Source organism: Octopus bimaculoides, chromosome 4 (genome assembly GCF_046866305.1).
Source record: "Octopus bimaculoides isolate indiv1 chromosome 4, ASM4686630v1, whole genome shotgun sequence".
NCBI classification, from domain to species: domain Eukaryota; kingdom Metazoa; phylum Mollusca; class Cephalopoda; order Octopoda; family Octopodidae; genus Octopus; species Octopus bimaculoides.
In genome coordinates, this window is record NC_142931.1 from 102,015,409 (window position 1) to 102,034,602 (window position 19,194).

The following is a 19,194-nucleotide window of genomic DNA, read 5'->3' on the forward strand; positions in this document are numbered from 1 at the left end:
GAGAAGCCATGAGAGCTACTGCCTGGTACTGCATCAGGGCATTTATTATTATTATTATTATTATTATTATTATTATTATTAGGCGTAGGAGTGGCTATGTGGTAAGTAGCTTTCTTACCAACCACATGGTTCCGGGTTCAGTCCCAATGCGTGGCACCTTGAGCAAGTGGAATTGGTAGACGGAAACTGAAAGAAGCCCGTCGTATATATATATATATATATATATATATATATATATATGTGTGTGTGTGTGTGTGTGTGTGTGTGTGTGTGTGTGTGTGTGTGCGTGTGTGTGTATATGTTTGTGTGCCTGTGTTTGTCCCCCCAACATCGCTTGACAACCGATGCTAGTGTGTTTACGTCCCCGTAACTTAGCGGTTCGGCAAAAGAGACCGAGATAATAAGTACTAGGCTTCCAAAGAATAAGTCCTGGGGTCGATTTGCTCGACTAAAGGCGGTACTCCAGCATGGCCACAGTCAAATGACTGAAAGAAGTAAAAGATTATTATTATTATTATTATTATTATTATTATTATTATTATTATTATTATTATTATTATTATTATTATTATTATTATTATTATTATTATTATTATTATTATTATTATTATTATTATTATTATTATTATTATTATTATTATTATTATTATTATTATTATTATTATTATTATTATTATTATTATTATTATTATTATTATTATTATTATTATTATTATTATTATTATTATTATTATTATTATTATTATTATTATTATTATTATTATTATTATTATTATTATTATTATTATTATTATTATTATTATTATTATTATTATTATTATTATTATTATTATTATTATTATTATTATTATTATTATTATTATTATTATTATTATTATTATTATTATTATTATTATTATTATTATTATTATTATTATTATTATTATTATTATTATTATTATTATTATTATTATTATTATTATTATTATTAGGGTGTTAGACTGGCAAAATTGTTAGAGCATCAGAAAAATGGTTTGCAGTAATCAGTTATGACAATTTACGCTCTAAGTTCTAATTCAGTCGATTTCAATTTTTCCTTTCTATCCCAGCTCAAAAGATCGATCAAATAAGGCACAAATCGAATGCTGGGTTCGGTATAATCGACTATTCACCGCCCTCAAAACCTATGGCGTTTGCCTTTGTAAGTAACAAATAAAAAGGGCGTTAGGTTGGTAGAATCATTTGATGGTCGGTGAAAAGTTTTTACGGTAATTCTTTCAGGTCTTTATATTCTGAGATTAAATTTCTCCGAAGCCAAACATTGCCTTTGATCCTACTATTTCATCCCTGAAATATATAACCATAGTTAACGGAAGGCCGGAAGGGAATCAACAGATGTTATGGCCAGGAATGCGAGACAAACGAATCTAAATTCATACTCTTCAAGGATGTGACAGTATTAATAACGGAAGGAAAATTAGACTAAACTGCAGAAAAAGGAAGAGAGTTAACAAATGTTAATGTTACGAATATAGTCGTCTGGCTTTTTTTCTATTCTTTGACTTCTTACTTTCCAAATATGCTTTGTAAAATATTGTGCGGTTTTCCAAGAAGCGATGACAGAACGAACTGTTAAGCTGCTGCATGTATTTTTTGGGACACATCAATATAAAAGGGATAAAAGTGTTGCAGACTCTCTCTTACAGTAGAAAACCACATCTTACGCTACCCTATTCGTTCTTATTTAAAATACAGCAGGAAAATCTCCACTTGTCGACACATAGCCAAAGTCTTTCTCGAGAATTTCCCGAAGGAATTCCCAGTTACATAAGAAACGAGATCTGCTTAACCCATTACCTACCAGTGATCTCATATGGGATCACTTAAAAATTACAAATTTCGTAATTATCTGTCAATATTTACACATATCTAACCCTTTTGCTATATCTACTAGGTATATTTCTCTGATATTCAAATGAGGTTTGCTAATTTTTCACCCAATATCTCGCTTATTTCTATTTAAAATGTTATTTTGATCATTCCAGCGTGTTTCTAAGGCTGTTTTATGCTAGAAATCAAAGCTTCGTACAAAAATTCCAGTTAATAGAATTATGGGAGGTAATGGGTTAAAATATCCAGAATCATTCCGTTGAGTTCCCTTCCACTGTGGTGACGTGTTCAAGCGAATTTGGGGAGATCGAAGAAAATCTCAGCTCAGACTTTTACCTATATTTCCAGTGGATAGGGGGTTCAGTTTCACAGCACTCGCAACTTTTCATACAATTTTAATCTCGAATGTGGTATATCGACGCACACATAAATAGATAGATTATATATATTTTGTGTGTGTGTGCGTGTGTGTGTGTGTGTGTGTGTGTGTGCGCGTGTACTTTATAAAAACGCAGCAAAAAAATATCACAAAGACTGTTACTCAGAGTTTCACGTTTCCGTTCGTAATCCAAATAATAGCACATCTTTAATGATCAGTTACAATCGCTTTCAAAGCTATTTCATGTTCGAAGTGAAATCAGGATTTTCTACACCTGAAGAATTTCGGTATTAGTCTGGATTCCGACAGCGTTGGTAGCCCAGAACTTGGGTTGAATGGCGTGTTGGAAATACCCTATATCTATACCTTACCAGGAACCTAGATTTTTACTCCATACAGTTTATATATATATATATATTATCCGAAATGTATAGTATTAAATATTCATCACGGCTGATCTTACCAATCGGTTTCGCGTAAAGAATACAATGGAGTGTTAGGTAACAATCCGATTATGTAACTTTACGCTCATCAGAGTTAGCCGATATGGAAGGGAATATGGCGACTGCTCCTTATTGTCGGAGGTGGATGAACGCAACCGGTCAGCGGCTGGTGTGAAAAAAGGTGGTCGTATATATATATATATATATATATATATACACCACGGGCTTCTTTCAGTTTCCGTCTACCAAATCCACTCACAAGGCTTTAGTCGGCCCGAGGCTATAAAAGACACTTGCCAAAGGTGCCACGCAGTGGGACTGAACCCGGAACTATATGGTTAGGAAGCAAGCTTCTTACCACACAGCCACGTCAGCACCTATATATATAATTATGTAGATGTATGTAAATGCGTGTGTGTCCATATGTGAGTGCGCATGTGTGTGCGCATGTGTAATGCACGTACATGTATGTTTGACATTCGTATGTCCTGGCACTCTTATTTTATTGTTAATGCCAGGCAACCGTGCTGCGTTCTGATTGTGTATTTGTGAACTCATGTATCACTTGTTTGTTTTATTGTCTCGCCCCACCCGCTACAAACGAACACATCTACCACCGTCTTAGCTAACACTAGCATCCTTGCCACCAAACCACCTCAACTACCACCACCACCACCACCACCATTTTGCTAGAACTACAGCCGATTTAAACCCTCCTCACCTCGTTTGCCACTCTGTTTCTCACCAGTGTCAACATGTTCGTTTGTTCTCATATTCGTTATCACCACCCACACAGCCAGCAGCACAAACAACCAACGTACATACCGCGATATAAAACACACACCCATGACTTCGTACACGCACCATCAGGGCGAGCATCTATCCCTACTATCTTTCTAATATCATTAACACCCGGTATACAACCATCAACACTCACCATCATCTTCATCCCTTTAGCCTAGTGGTTGTCAACCATTTTTTGTCTATGGACCCCTTTTGTTTCCAGTTTCTTATTTCCTTATCGCCCAAAAGGGGCTAAACATAGAGGGGACAAACAAGGACAGACAAAGGGATTAAGTTGATTACATCGACCTCAGTGCGTAACTGGTACTTAATTCATCGACCCCGAAAGGATGAAAGGCAAAGTCGACCTTGGCGGAATTTGAACTCAGAACGTAATGCCAGACGAAATACCGCTAAGCATTTCGCCCGGCGCGCTAACGTTTCTGCCAGCTCACCGCCTTTTGATTCCAGTTTCTCTCGGACGAATCTTTATAACCGTTTGATGTTTTTTTTAAAAATCCTTTGTCTTTTACTTGTTTCAGTCATTCGACTGCGGTCATGCTGGGGCTCCGCTTTGAAGAATATTTAGTCAAATAAACCGACCCCAGTACCTATTTTTTTTAAAGCCTGGTACTTATTTTATCGATCTCTTTTGCCGAACTGCTAAGGTACGGGCTCATAAACATACCAACACCCGTTCTTAAGCGGTGGTGGTTGGACAAACAGAGACTCAAAGATACACCTCCACAACACACCTATATATACGACGGGCTTCTTTCAGTTTCCGTCTATCAAATCCATCCACAAGGCTTTGGTCGGCCTGAGACAATAGTAGGAGACAATAGCCCACGGTGCCACGCAATGGGACTGAACACGGAACCATGCGATTACGAAGCAAGCTCATTACCATACAGCCACGCCTGCGCCTACTGCATTTTTATAATTAAATATTATTGAGAATTGTATGAAAAATTGTGAAAATATTTTATGTATTGTAGTCGTATAAGCACACCGTTGCACATAAATTTTAATAACAAAATTTTATATGGAATCTCAAGAGCCTCACAGACCATTTTTAGGAGCACCATTACAAGCCCTTATGACATCATCCGCACCGTCCATTCCCAACATTCTTTTAATTTCTTACCCTTCTGTATATCATTCTTTACACCTCGGTTCCCTATATAACCAGCTAAGTCATATGTCACAGACAGTTCTTGAGTCTCGTGCCAAAACAACAAATATTTTGCTATGGATTAAATGTAAAATTTATATACATGTAGCTTGCTTACCAACCGCATAGTTCCGGGTTCAGTCTCACTGCCTGACATCTTGAGCAAGTGTCTTCTACTATAGCCTCGGGCCGACCAAAGCCTTGTGAGTGGATTTGGTAGACGGAAACTGAAAGAAGCCCGTCGTATATATGTATATATGTGTGTGTGTCTGTTTGTGTGTCTGTGTTTGTCCCCCTAGCATTGCTTGACAACCGATGCTGGTTTGTTTATGTCCCCGTAACTTAGTGGTTCGGCAAAAGAGACTGATAGAATAAGTACTAGGCTTACAAGGAATACGGCCCGGGGTCGATTTGCTCGACTAAAGGCGGTGCTCCAGCATGGCCGCAGTCAAATGACTGCAACAAGTAAAAGAGTAAAAGAGAGTATACATATGTGTGTATCTGTGTGTGTGTGTAAGTATGTATTCGAATAGATTCATGCATATATATATGCACATATACATGATGATGATGGCTGTCCACTCGTGACCGAAGAAGACCATCACTGACCATTGTGCACCCAGATAAATTTACTCGTACACTTGTGACTCTGATGGTGACTAATGCACAAACACAAACGTTTGCAAATAATGCAGAACAAGCTTCTGACATTCACTACACTGGTGGTGCGTTCTCATGCATTCTAAATCATGCCTGAAAATGCACTTCCTTTTTTTAAAAAACATTCATTCCTTCCTGTATTTGTTTTCTTCAATTGTAGCGATGACAAGCATCTCTTTCCCAATTGACGACCCGTACTTCACATACTAATAAACATACCTGTTATTGTTGGCACTCCGTCGCTTACGATGTCGAGGGTTCCAGTTGATCCGATCAACGGAACAGCCTGCTCGTGAAATTAACATGCAAGTGGCTGAGCACTCCACAGACACGTGTACCCTTAACGTAGTTCTCGGGATATTCAGCGTGACACAGTGTGACCCTTTGAATTACAGGCACAACTGAAACAGGAAGTAAGAGTGAGAGAAAGTTGTGGTGAAAGAGTACAGCAGGGTTCGCCACCATCCCCTGCCGGAGCCTCGTGGAGCTTTTGGTGTTTTCGCTCAATAAACACTCACAACGCCCGGTCTGGGAATCGAAACCACGATCCTATGACCGCGAGTCCGCTGCCCTAACCACTAAGCCATTGCGTCTCCTCAATAAACATACCTACATACATATATACATGTATATGTGCATTTTGTCTATCTATTTTGGCACAACTACACAATTGTGCCCCCTCCCCACCAAAAAAATTTGCTTCCTCATAACTTTCAGAAGAATAGATATTTTTTAATAAAATTTTCTACAAATGCGTTTCAGACAATGTAGATTCCGATTATATCGGAATTAGCTGTGAAAGGAAAAAGACAGAAGAGGCTCGGAAAATTCACGAGTCGGCTTTCTTTCTTCATAACTTTCAGAAGAACAGGTATTTTTTTTTTCATAAAGTTTTGTACAAATACCCTTACGATTATATCACAATTTAATGTGAAAGAAAAACAAAAAATTGGTGGGTGCGCACACATACGTACTGACATATTGTTATTCATTTGTTCTGGAAAAATTTTGCAAAAATGTTACAGGTATTCAAAGTTTGATAATTTTCAGAATTTTTAGCCAATCAGAAAACAGCACGTTCACTGCCTCTTCCATCATCAGTGGGGAGGAGGAGTGCACAGGCATGTCAGAATATTTAACTAGGATTTTATAAAATAAATTATCTTTCTCGTATCTCCTTCTCCTTCTTGTACGCATGTGCAGCATCTTTGGTTACTATGGAAACAGTTCTTTGCAATCAGCTATGCAACACGCTGTGCTTCTATGCTTTGGTTACTATGGAAATAGAAATTTTCGCCACGGTGATATGTTAAATATTCACTTCTGATTGGCTAAAATACCCAAATTTTGCAAATTTTAAAGGCTAATAACTCTTTGATTATGGATTTATAAGAAAAATAAATTTCATTTTCATAATTAGTATACAAAACAATCTATAGGCGCAGGAGTGGGTGTGTGGTAAGTAGCTTGCTTATCAACCACATGGTTCTGGGTTCAGTGCCACTGCATGGCACCTTGGACAAGTGTCTTCGGGCCGACCAAAGCCCTGTGAGTGGATTTGGTAGACGGAAATTGAAAGAAGCCCGTCGTATATATATATATATATATATATATATATATGTGTATATGTTTTTGTGTGTCTGTGTTTGTCCCTCCACATCGCTTGACAACCGACGTTGGTGTGTTTACGTCCCTGTAACTTAGCGGTTCGGCAAAAGATATCGATAGAATAACTACTAGGTTTACAAAGAATAAGTCCTGGGGTCGATTTGTTCGACAAAAGGCGGTGCTCCAGCATGGCCGTAGTCAAATGACTGAAACAAGTAAGAGTAAAAGAGAGAGTAAAGAGTATATACCAAAGTTGAAGACAATTGGAACAAAATCGTAAACAGTGACGAAAACCACAAAGATCCCGCAGGTCTTTAACATTGACGTATTTCATTCATTAGACTGTGGCCATGCTGGGGCACCTCCATGTAGAAGTTTAATCGAACAAATCGACACCAGTACTTATTTTTTGAAAGTCTGATACTTATTCTGTTGGTCTTTTTTGTCGAACCGCTAAATTTACGTGGACATAAACACATCAACATCAGTTGTCTAGCAGTGATGGTGGTTCTGAAGGCCAAGACAGACGAAGACACACACGCGGCTTGACACACGACGGGCTTCTACCGAATCCACTTACACGCCATTTTTCTGTCTGTGGAACCCTTTTATTCCTATTTTTACTTGGGTGGACCATCATAGCCATTCGATGTTTGAAAAAGAATCCTATTGTATTTTTATAATCAAATATTATTAAAAAATATCATTAAAATTGTTAAAATACTTTGTGTATTGTACACAGTTTTATTGCATATAAATTTTAATAACAAAATCTTATATGGACCCCCGAGGGTGATATGGACCTTTGGTGAGAACCACTGCTGTAGTGGAAGACACTTGTCTAAGGTGACACACAGTGGGACTCAACATGAGAAGCAGACTATTTCACACACAGCCAGCTGTTGCACATATTTTAAACTTGCCACTGCAAGCCACCGATATTTTGGTCCACAAAGAAAGTAAAGACCGATACAGTTTGGCATCACTGTGTCGTCGCAAGCATAACAACACGAATACAACGAGCTGAGACAGATATTATAGGGTAATGAGGCCTTTGTTCTATTTATTCTACCAAGCCACTACTATATATTTTGCACTATGTATTGAGCATTTCTTCCGCTTGTTCATTGTAAAGAACACACACACACACAAACACACACACACACACACAAACACACGTACGTACACCACATACACACCCACGTTGGTTTGTGCATTTGCGTAGACATGGATACACATATTTAAACAGCATTTAAACATATACACAAGTATATATATATATATATATATATATATATATATATATATATATATATATATATATATATATGTATATGTATGTATGTATTATTATAAATTTGGGATTTTACCAATAGAACCGCAACTAACTATTTCAGGATAACCTTATTATATGGAATACACACAGAAAGTTATATCCAATAAAATAATATAAGCGTTTAAAAAAACTACTATAAAATACAATAAAATTATTTGAAAAATATATATAACTTACCTATTATTAGCCTGTGGGGAAAGAAGATATTTTAATCAACGCTACGCGTATTTTCTGCGCTGGTAGGGTGTTTATCAAGGTTGAATTCAAGGGGAGATAATAACTAGAAATATGTTATACTCATAAATTAGCTGTAACTGGATTTTTTATAGTGTTTAAGATTTAGAGAGATTTATGTTAGATTAAATGTGCCCTGTCTATTCCTTTTAAGGTAACATTCTTTAATAAATTATTGGTTCCTGGTATATCCGTATCTAATACTACTATAAAATTCTATTATAACTATATTTAACTATCTTCCTCATAAGCGTTTAAGAGATTACATTCTGGGGGGATTAATTTTATATATTTTTTATTTTATTATACATAAAGTTTTTCTTATGTTGGCATTTTGTTTTCTCTCTCTTCAATACTGTTCAGTAATACCTCTCTCGACTGAAGCATTTCCATAAACTCTGTTGTGCATAATAAGCACATTTTATTACCTATTCTATATGACTTCGCTCTACAAATGATATTCCAATTAAGGATGTATTCTATTTTATTAGATTTCAACTCCCATATGTAGTTACTTAGACCTGTCGAATTTATTAATTTGGGATTTTTGAAGGACTGATAATGGTGGGAAATTCAAATCCAAATGTAGGCTTAATAATAATTGTAACCTAGATAATATAATTTACAAATGTAAAGTAACCTCTAATAATAATAAGAAGAAAGAATATATAGGTTCCACAGCGAACGAAATTAAAAGAATTTCCCAACATAATCAGGCGTTCAAAAATCCCAAATTAATAAATTCGACAGGTCTAAGTAAATACACATGAGAGTTGAAACCTATTAAAATAGAATACACCCTTAACTGGAATATCGTTTGTAGAGCGAAGTCAAATAGCATAGGTAATAAAATGTGCTTATTATGCACAACAAAGTTTATGAAAATACTTCAGTCGAGAGAGGTATTACTGAACAGTATTGAAGAGAGAGAAAACAAAATGCTGATATAAGAATAACTTTACGTATAATAAAATGAAAAATATATAAAATTAATCCCCCCAGTATGTAATCTCTTAAACACTTATGAGGAAAATAGTTAAATGTAGTTATAATAGAATTTTATAGTAGTATTAGATACGTATATACCAGGAACCAAGAATTTATTAAAGAATGTTACCTTAAAAGGAATAGACAGGCCACATTTAATCTAACATAAACCTCTAAATCTGAAACACTAAAAAATCCAGTTACAGCTAGATTTAAGAGTATAACATATTTCTAGTTATTATCTCCCCTTGAATTCAACCTCTCTAATATTATTAGTCTTAGAGAATTTTTCAGAGTATTTTATTTTATGTTATTCCCATAATACTTAGCGCATGACAGAGGGAGCTGCCATTTACACAGGAACGAGGAGGGGTAAAAATTATATCGATAAGTATTCTTCCATTGTTAATTTTTTTACTAGATTTTTTTACAAGTTTTATTCAATAAATTTATAACGTATATAGTGGTTTTTACTAAATAATCTTTTTAAAGTGGGGTGCACGGTAACAAGCTAAAGAGGGGATGAGAAAGGAAAAAGGAAGGTGATAAAGTGAGGGAGCGTGGCTGGGAGAAAAAGAGATTAAAGGAATTGAGATGGCGAATTCAAACCCAAAGCATATATGTTTGGAGAGAGAAAATGAGGTCCTATTCCCTTTCAAGACGAGTGGTAGGATATCTGATGGGTGAGAGAAGTCACGCCAAAGACCGGGAGGTGTTAGGTGAAATGGTCAGTGGAGCGAAAATGTAATGACAGGCGACCTGTTGTCAAGTCGGGTAGCTCTGAGATGTTCCGTGACCTGTCACCCAGTAGGCGGTCGGGTCGCCCGATATGAAATATAGAAGAATTTAGTTAGATAGGGAACAGTAGATGAAAGTATATAAGTGAAGGGTAGTGAGTGACTAATAGTGTTTTGATGGGGGTGGAGCATTACTTGTAGCTTATTCCTCTGTAAGTAAAGTGAAGTGACATAAATATATAATTCTTTTAACGAATACGGAAGGGTAGCTATAAAGTCATGAATAATGTAGATAATATTGAGATGCATAAGCCTATAATTAAATGTTTATAAATTTGTTGAAGAAACAAGAGAAGAAGAATGCTTCCACTTTTAGCAGTAATATATACACTGGGTGGGGTGTGAAATAATGAGTCGATTTTCCCCAATTTTGAAAACAATGTCACATAAAAACCAATATGTATTAGTTAACATGGAATTACAATCTCAAAAAGTGCATCATGATTCTGATGAGAACGCATGAAGATTGAGAGGCAATTTTGAATGCGCGTTTCATATACACATAATCATATTTGACTGAATCTGAAATTTCTATATTTGGTTGGGCATAATATGTCATCCACAAATGGAGCAAAATTCAGAGCAGTATTTGGATGAAAGTATAACAAATAGTAGGTTAATGTTGAAAACAATCGGTAAAGAAACATGTGAGAGACATCCGAAGTAAAAGAAAAGACTCAATCTTCATTAAAATAAAGAAAACAACAGTATTCATATTTACAGAACAACAGTCATTTGCAAGGTTAAATTCACCATGAAAATGTCCCCATTCGGTACACGGAGCCCAGATTAAGCTGCACATTTTTCGCAGAACTCTTGGTTAACATCTGTTCCCCTTGGAATACACGTAACCAAACATAATCATTATAAATGTCACACAGCAACCAAACCTCGTTCCCCCCGCCTTTGTATCTGCTCCAGAGTCTCTTGCAGATGGAGCACTCAGCATCCTCTTCCTCTGAATCATCTGCACTACCATGCTCACCATCACTATTGTTATACTCTGTACCACTTGTTTTCTGACATTTTGGAGCAAGTGACTTTCTTTCCTTTCCACTCTTAGACTTTTGTTGCTTCTTTAGTGCATTTTCTCTCTTTTCCTCTTGAAATAACGATGCAATCGTCTTACCGCTCCATTGATTTTGTGTAAATATCAATAGTTACATGTAACAATGCTGATAAAACACTTTAACATTCTGCCACATATTTGTAGAGTATGGAAGACTTCTTTAAATCTTCATTTCTTCTATTTATAGAACTCTGCGTCCTATGTCTTAAGTGATCCATTATACCCTCCCCCACCGCAAGTGACCTATTATGCCCCACTTTTGAATTTCCTTAAATTTCAGAATTTCCAAGGATATTTTCTTTGCCCAACATAATATAGGCAAAGAGGATACTTTGAGCGTACCTCTAGCAAAAAATGGGGGAAAAAAAACAAAAAAACTAGATCTGCAGTACTTCTGTTTTAGCTTTGCAAAGTCTTGTTTGATGATAAAAAAATTGGTTGGTCTAATGACTTGAAAAGGAGTCACGAGGAGGAACACAACGTTTATATTAGCAGGAAAGATGATACAATTCATTATGGCTACATCATACTTCCTGGTTTGGAGTTGAGAGAAAAATGATGAAAATCTGGCAAGTGGCCTATTATGTTACCGCTCCCCAATCTCGTAAAAAAATAAATTGGTTGGTCACTACAAGTGATATTAGACCAGAAATTAGGTTACCAGCCGTCTTGTAAGTAAATTGTATCTGAGGAATAAAAAAGGAGAAGAGATAGAATGAAAACAGGAGGCAGAAAGAAGAAAAGAAAGAGAGGAAGATGAAGAAGGAAGAGGAGAAAGCAGAACAGGAGGAGCATATGAAAAGAAAAGAGTATATGAAGGAAAAGTATGTTCACTAAATTCTAACACTTAGAAAGAGACCTATTCTGAGATTATGGCCTCTTGCTGTTGAATAATTGTAAATTATTGAGGACTGTCAAAATCAGAAAGGACTAACATGTATTCTTCAAGGTACTACTTTCATTGTTGAATCCAGTTTTCACAAGGTAGACTTCCAAGATGTAACGTTTGACTACTCTATTGAACCTTATAGTCCTCTTAATAAACAAGATAGCCATCAAACGATATGCACTTCGTCTGTGATCAATCCTAAGATATAATTGATAATTTAGCTAAGACTAATTCGCTTAGAATTTCCAACTTCTTGGCTAATACAAATCTTTAATGAAACAACACCATACTATAACGAAGCCCTAGAAGCAGTCATAAAGAGAAAATTTACTACGTAGCGTCTATCACTCATTAACAGTAGAAATAGAACAATGAAGTACAATTTATCATTTATCTTAACTGTTGTTAATAAAAAAGCTGGACCAGTCTTCCACCTCCTTAGAAAACACTGCATATATATCCCAGATATTTTAGAAATTTTAACAAAATACTAATATATTATATTATAAAATATTATATTATATCATATTATACCATTTTTTCACAAAACTTGGTTTCCAGATACCCACAAAAAAGCTCGACTTTACTAATTACTGGAATATATACAGGAATATTGATTGTAACTGCATTAACCCCTCAGACTTAATGACATAGTCTATCAATGCAAATGCTATCACTAATAATTCGACACGTTTAACGGTATCTCATAACACATTATATCCTTTATATTCAACATTTCCTTCAATTTAAACTTCCTTTATCTGTAATAAGAACACCCTTGTTTACAAATAGCCTCTTCCATTTTCAACCGACCACTCTTAATATTGGTACAAGGTCAGTAATTTCGAAAGAATTAATGGCAAAGTCAACACTTTGTCCGGCGTGCTAACAACTCTGCCAGCTCACCGCCTTAACAACTGGTAATATTGATTTCAAAGTTTGGCACAAGTCCAGCATTTTCAGGGCTGGGAGTTAGTCGATTATACTTATTTTATCGACTCCGAAAGGATGAAAGACGAAGACGACCTTCGTGGAATTTGAACCCAGAACATGAAGACGGACGAAATGTCATTAAACATTTCGCCCGGTGTGTTAACGATTCTGCCAGCTCACCGCCTTAACAACTCATGATATTGGTTTCAAATTTTTGGCACAAGGTCAGTAACATCTGGGGAAGGGGGAAGTTGATCAGATCGACCCCAGTACTTGACTGGTGCTTAATTTATCGACCCTGAAAGGATGAAAGGTAAAGTCAACCTCGATGGAATTTGAACTCAGAACGTAACCCCTAACCTGGCGTTCCGTTGGTTACGACGACGAGTGTTTCAGTTGATCTGTTCAACGGAACAGCTTGCTCATAAAATTAACGAGTAAGTGGCTGAGCATTCCACAGACATGCGAACCCTTAAGGTAGTTCTCAGGGAGATTCAGCGTGACACAATGTAACAAGGTTGGCCCTTTGAAATATAGGTACTACTCAGTTTTGCCAGCTGAGTGGACTGGAGCAATGTGAAATAAAGTGTCTTTCTCAAGGACACAACGCGTCGCCCGGAATTGAACTCACGACCAAACGATCATGAACCGAATACTCTAACTATTAAGCTATGCACCTTCACTCAGAACGTAAAAAATGGACGAAATGTCGCTAAGCATTTTACCAGGCGTGCTAACGATTCTTATTTCTTTATTGCCCACAAGGGGCTAAACATAGAAGGGACAAACAAGGACAGACAGAGGGATTAAGTCGATTACATCAACCCCAGTGCGTAACTGGTACTTAATTTATCGACCTCGAAAGGATGAAGGGCAAAGTCGACCTCGGCTGAATTTGAACTCAGAACGTAACGGCAGACGAAATACCGATAAGCATTTCGCCCGGCGCGCTAACGTTTCAGCCAACGCATCGCCTTAACAACTCGTAATATTAACACTCCATTCAAGGTGGTGAGCTGGCAGAAACGGGGTCGGTTTATTTGACTAAATATTCTTCAAAGCGGAGCCCCAGCATGACCGCAGTCGAATGACTGAAACAAGTAAAAGACAAAGGATTTTTAAAAAAAACATCAAACGGTTATAAAGATTCGTCCGAGAGAAACTGGAATCAAAAGGCGGTGAGCTGGCAGAAACGTTAGCGCGCCGGGCGAAATGCTTATCGGTATTTCGTCTGCCGTTACGTTCTGAGTTCAAATTCAGCCGAGGTCGACTTTGCCTTTCATCCTTTCGGGGTCGATAAATTAAGTACTAGTTACGCACTGGGTCGATGTAATCGACTTAGTCCTTTTGTCTGTCCTTGTGTGTCCCCTCTATGTTTAGCCTCTTGTAGGCAATAAAGAAATAAGAAACGTTTGCACGCCGGGCGAAATGCTTAGCGGTATTTCGGCCGTCTTCACGTTCTGAGTTCAAATTCCGTCGAGGTCGACTTTGCCTTTCATCCTTTCAGAGTCGTTAAGTACCAGTTGCGTACTGGAGTCGATCTAATCGACTGGCACCCTCCCCCTAAATTTCGGGCCTTGTGCCTAGAGTAGAAAAGAATATTAACACTTGAACAGATCGTATTAATTACCACATGATGAAACGTTATTCTTTTCCGAAGCCTAGCGCAACGATAAAATTCATTTATAAGTCTGTGGTTAACCTGAAGCTAGGTTAGACTAATACTTGCCTAAGGTGCGACGGAGTAGGGATGAACCAGAAAACTTCGTAGTACAACGCTATCTTTATAAACATACAGCCTGATCTACGTTGCAGTTGAGATGAGCAAACCCATGATGAAATGCGCTTTAGCTCTATCCCATATTTTTGTGGACCTAGTACCTATATTATCTTATGTGTCCTTGTGTTTTTTAAAGCAGTAAAATAGGTTTGGAAGGAATCTGATTGCTTTTTCGAACAACTGCGAAGACTTTCCTTGGTAAGCTTGTTAATTTTAGTGTCTTTGCGTTCCAGAAAACCAGAAAGCTATATTTAGGAGGAAGAAAGAAGACAAGAAGTAACGAGACAACAGAATGTGTTGTTTGTTGTTTGTTGCTTGGGTTTAACAAATTAAAATATCTTTCGACGCTTCACAAAACCAATCTAGACTGCTTTACTCGTTCATCTCCCACTTCTTTCTCCACCACAAATCTTACACCTACGGAAAAAAAAAAAGAAAAGCAAAACAATTAATCAGCCAGACTAATTTATCATTTCTATCAATAAGCTAACAGCAACAACAAAAAAAGAAAAGAAAAAAAAAGAGAAGCAACAGCTATAACGACAATAGCAGCAGCAGTGACAGGCGACAACGGTAACGCCACGACCACCACAGGACGACCCCCTACTACTACTACTACTACTACTACTACTACCACCACCACCACTACTACTACTACTACTATTACTACCACCACCACCACCACCACCACCACTACTACTACTACTACTACTACTACTACTACTACTACTACTACCAACAACAACAATAACAACAATACTATAACAGCAACATCAGCAATAGTTGCAAGAGTAGCAGCAATGACTATGACACCAGCAGCGGTAGCATCATCAACAAGTATCCCAAAATTGACTTAAACATTATGGTCAGCTCATTTGGTCGATCCTCTTTCCAGAAATAGTAGCTGAATCTATATCAAATCACACCTTACCATGTTAAATGAGGGAAAACAAAAGTGCATTAATTGAATAATGGAGTCCTAGATATATTTTATTTGAAAAATGTTAGAATGGTGATGACTGTAACGTCTTTTACCAAAGGCCTGTTTAATCAGAGTTGACCTGGGGTTGAATAACAACAACAACAATAATAATGATTTCAAATTTTGCACAAGGCCAGAAATTGGGGAAAGCGGGTTAGTCGATTGCACCGACTTCAATATTCAACTGGTACTTATTTTATCGACTCCGAATGGATGAAAGGTAAGGTGATCTCGGCAGAATTTGAACTCAGAACGTGACCACAATAACAATAATAATGATAAGGATTTTAAATTTCGGCACAAGGGGATGGGTAAGACGATTACATCTATCCCAGTGCTCAACAGGTACTTATTTTATCGAACTGGAAAGGACCAAAGGCAAAGACGACCTCAGCCGAATTTGAATTCAGAACATAAAGACGGACGAAATGCCGCTAAGCACTTCCTTTGGCACACAAACGATTCTGTCAGCTCACCGCCTTAGCAGCAATAATAACAATCCTTTCTACTACAGTTACAAGGCTTGGAATTTTAGAGAGCGGGGGGGCTCATCGATTACATCGACCCCAGTGTTCAACTGATGGTTGTTTCATCGACCTCGAAAGGATGAAAGTAACGATAATATCATTGCAGTAAACATCAATTCATACCCGTCGCTTAAGGGGTGCACTGGACGGCACTACCCCCTCACTATTCAATTATGCACCTTCAGGTTTACAGTGATGCACTTATTTCGAAATTCCAAATTAGTACCCATCTAGAATATTCTGAAGCACCCTAAGTCACTAAAGTCTGGTGACGGACCTGCATCAATAACAAAAATATCAACAAAAGATTAACAAAAGATGCAGTAAAGTCATTGTATCCCAAGATATGACCAAAAATATCTATTACATCACATGTCTGAGAAAAATATTACACAAGAAATCGACAGCAGTTTAGAACTATTTTGGGCTTCTGATTCAGTCGCAAGGCCACCAGTTCTGAGAGGAGGAGATCAGTCGATATCATCGACCCTAGTAATTGAATGCCAATCTATTTTATTAATCTCAAAATGATGAAAGATTAAATTGACCTCGGCGAGAGTTGAACTCAGAATGTAAATAGTAAAATGTCATTCAAGTTACAACGTTATTACCTTCCAATGCAGCATGTTACATAATGCCATCTGTTTGGGTAAATATAACGCATGCTTGCTTGCTGCTTGCTTGTTTCATGCTCTTGCCTGATGGGGCCGGGGTCATCCCAGATCAGTGGTCTCAGAGATGTCATCATGCGTAAAGCTGGCCATTCCACCAGTGATCTCCATCGCTGGCGGTCCCCGTGCCAGACCCTCTGCATTCTTCAAGGTGATGTTGAGCTTCTGGAGACTTACCCCAATTATGTCCAGTCATCTGGTGCGGAGCTTGTCACGCGGCCTCTTCCAGCACGCAGTTGCTAATGTCGAATGAGAGAGTAAAGCCTTGGTAGGATTATCTAGCGGGAGACAGAGCACATGTCCGTACCAGCGCATGAGACGGATAGCTATGAGGTGGCAGGCTGTGGGCTTACACGTGCGCGCACGCAGTTCTTTGTTGGAAACGTAATGGTACCATCTGATGTTCTCGATGACTCTCAGGGCTCTGCTATCGCAGCCGGCGATCCTCTTTGCCAGGGTCTTCGAGAGGGGCTACATTTCTACTCCATAGAGGAGAATGGAAAAGGCCGATGCGTTGTAAATGCGGAGTTTCGTCTTCCGGGAAATACAACAGTAGCGCCAAACGGGCATCCATAGGGAGTACAAAGCTCCTGGAATCTGCACCCTGGAGATCTTGAAGGCGGGCAAAATAAACATGGCCCAGTGGCTCACTCGCATTATCAACTATCTATGGGTATCAGAATGACTCCCAAATAACTGGACCCAAATGTATGTATGTATGTATGTATGTATGTATGTGTTTGTTTCCTACAGTCGCTTGATAATCGATGCTAGTTTGTTTTTGTCCTCGTAACTTGGCGGTCCGGTAAAAAAGACCGATAGTAAAAGTACCAGGGTTTATATATATATATATATATATATATATATATATATATATATATATATATATATATATATATATATATATGATTGACCGTTGACTGAACACTATTCAATTTTTTTTCTCCGTGTTTTTCTCCTTGTCTCCGTATTCTTTCTGTTGAAGAGCGTAGCTCGAAACGTCAAAGACTTTCCGTATTCCCGAGCGTCATACTAATATATATTTTTGTTATTTACACCACCTGTCCTCGTCTGTTGTTATTATTTGTATATTCTCCCATATATATATATATATATATATATATATATATATACCGGAGTAAGCACATGAAATGTGCAACAAGGTGGAAAAAAGAGTACTCAAATACCAGAGGTAGAGTAATATGCTTTATTTAAAAGCAGCAGAAATATAACAAAAAAACCGTTACTCCGAGTTTCACGTTCCCGTTCATCGGACAGTTTTTGTCCGATGAACGGGAACGTGAAACTCAGAGTAACGGTTTTTTTTGTTATATTTCTGCTGCTTTTAAATAAAGTATATATATATATGTATATATATATATGGCTGCTGTTTCTAATTTTCGGTGTGTGGTGAAGCAATACTTGCTGAACCCTAAATTTTAAATTGTGTGTATATATATATATATATATATATATATATATATATATATATATATATATATATATATATAATATAATATAGGATAAAATCTTTATAAGAATTTATCAAGTAGTCAGCGTGAAAAAAACCTCATAATGAAAAAAATTCATCATTTTTTTCATAAATATATATAATTTATATAAAGGGCATTAACTGTGTAGTAATGCCTCACGCTTCGAGGGACTAAATAAGTCAAAAACTACCAAAAAATAAGCAACATATTTACCGAAAGCGAGGGAATGCAGCTTTCAAAATTTATCTCTTAAAAACATTTCACTTAATGGTAAACCACTGGTTTCTCAATCAATACAGAATAACTGTGAAGTAACCGGCATCTTTTGTTCATCAGTGCACGTATGGTCGAGATACATAAAAATAAACAAGAATCAACATACCACGATGTACCCAACACAGTACGATGACTTCTGTTCATAATTATATATCCGTGAAAGAGATTTAAATTTATCCGGTTGCATTTCAGTAACATGTGCTTATACAGAATAATATTCAGCACTGAATATATTCTAATTATTTCCCTTTATATATATATATATAGGTGCTGGGTTCAATTCGTTCGTCCAAACCTTTCAGAG

The 19,194-nt window shown here is 37.1% G+C and overlaps 3 long non-coding RNA genes across 3 annotated transcripts in view; all 3 read right to left on the minus strand.

Moving 5' to 3' along the window:
• Window positions 1-8,652, minus strand: part of LOC149136186 (uncharacterized) — a 42,465-nt gene extending 33,813 nt beyond the window's left edge. Inside the window, exon 1 of the long non-coding RNA XR_016241628.1 lies at window positions 8,430-8,652. This is a non-coding gene — a long non-coding RNA (uncharacterized LOC149136186). The remainder of the gene's footprint in view (window positions 1-8,429) is intronic.
• Window positions 1-19,194, minus strand: part of LOC149136187 (uncharacterized) — a 100,015-nt gene that overhangs the window by 11,875 nt on the left and 68,946 nt on the right. The window lies entirely within an intron of this gene.
• Window positions 11,098-13,376, minus strand: LOC149136188 (uncharacterized). Its single transcript, XR_016241626.1, has 2 exons — window positions 12,763-13,376; window positions 11,098-12,025 (listed from the first exon to the last, which is right to left on the minus strand). It is a non-coding gene; the product is annotated as an uncharacterized LOC149136188 (long non-coding RNA).